This window comes from Austrofundulus limnaeus, unplaced genomic scaffold, assembly GCF_001266775.1.
Source record: "Austrofundulus limnaeus strain Quisiro unplaced genomic scaffold, Austrofundulus_limnaeus-1.0 Scaffold907, whole genome shotgun sequence".
In the NCBI taxonomy this organism is placed as follows: Eukaryota; Metazoa; Chordata; class Actinopteri; order Cyprinodontiformes; family Rivulidae; genus Austrofundulus; species Austrofundulus limnaeus.
Genome location: NW_013953309.1, coordinates 92335 through 93570, shown reverse-complemented (window position 1 = coordinate 93570; position 1236 = coordinate 92335). Strand labels below are relative to the sequence as shown.

At 49.2% G+C, this 1236-nt stretch overlaps 1 protein-coding gene and 1 long non-coding RNA gene across 2 annotated transcripts in view; one reads left to right on the top strand and one right to left on the bottom strand.

Annotated features, from left to right (window-relative positions):
* LOC106533220 (metabotropic glutamate receptor 7) overlaps positions 1-1236 on the top strand; it is a gene marked incomplete at its 3' end in the record, with an annotated part of 59867 nt that overhangs the window by 55798 nt on the left and 2833 nt on the right.
* Positions 165-1236, bottom strand: part of LOC106533221 (uncharacterized) — a 2949-nt gene continuing 1877 nt past the window's right edge. The window contains exon 3 of the long non-coding RNA XR_001312212.1: positions 165-792. This is a non-coding gene — a long non-coding RNA (uncharacterized LOC106533221). The remainder of the gene's footprint in view (positions 793-1236) is intronic.

Here is a 1236-nt window from a genome sequence, read left to right as displayed (position 1 = left end):
CCTTCTGCTGCTGCTGCTGCTGTTGCTGCTGCTGCTGCTGTTGTTGTTGTTGTTGTTGCTGCTGCTGTTGTTGTTGTTGTTGCTGCTGTTGCTGCTGCCTTCTGCTGCTGCTGCTGCTGTTGCTGCTGCTGCTGCTGTTGTTGTTGTTGTTGTTGCTGCTGCTGTTGTTGTTGTTGTTGCTGCTGTTGCTGCTGCTGCTGTTGCTGCTGCTGCTGCTGCTGCTGCTGCTGTTCCAGATGCTGTTGTGATTGGCTGACCAGGTTAAATGGACTGATTGGTGGATTCCTTGGTTCAGTCTCAGAGCTCAGGTAAAAGCAGAGGCAGGTGAGGTGGTGAGCCGTGCCCTGCAGTGATGCTGCTGCACAGCTCCAGGTTAGTGATGCTGTGATACCTGAGCTCTGAACACCTGAGATGAATCAGAAGCCCTGCAGCAACGCCTGCTGGGAACCAGAGTTCTCCTCCAACACTTCCAGCCTGTTCACATGTGTGATCCTGAGATGTTCACTTCAAACAGCTGCTTCCTGCCACACAGCTGATGCATCAACATGCAGCAGAGGCTGCAGCTGCACATGTTGTTGCTGAGTCTTTCTTCAAAGGCTCCCTGTCAGAGGAGAACATCTGAAGATCAGCAGAGGACAGATAAAGCTGGGTCTGTGTTAACCCTCAGACGTGGTGCTGCTGCTTCAGTTTCATCTCTTCTGGTCCTTAGATCACAGCTGATCATCCAGGTTGGTTTTAGAAATGCATCTTCACAGACACCAGTCCAGAGGCCAAACAAAGACTGACCCAAAGCTGCAAAAACAGGACAAACATTTGAATCAGCACCAGAAAATCCCCACAGATTCATTGAAAATGACTGAAGAAGATGGAAAATACATGTAAAGATCTAAAACAGCTGAAAATATGTTGGAAACCAATCAGAGAGAAGATGAAAGACTTCTGGAAACATCTGTCCTGATCAGCAGAGTCATTGGTCAGGAGCTTCTCTGATTGGTCAGGAGCTTCTCTGATTGGTCAGGTGCTTCTGTCTGATTGGTCAGGTGCTTCTCTCTGATTGGTCAGGAGCTTCTCTCTGACTGGTCAGTAGCTTCTCTCTGATTGGTCAGGAGCTTCTCTGATTGGTCAGGTGCTTCTCTCTGATTGGTCAGGAGCTTCTCTCTGATTGGTCAGGTGCTTCTCTCTGATTGGTCAGGAGCTTCTCTCTGATTGGTCAGGTGCTTCTCTCTGATTGGTCAG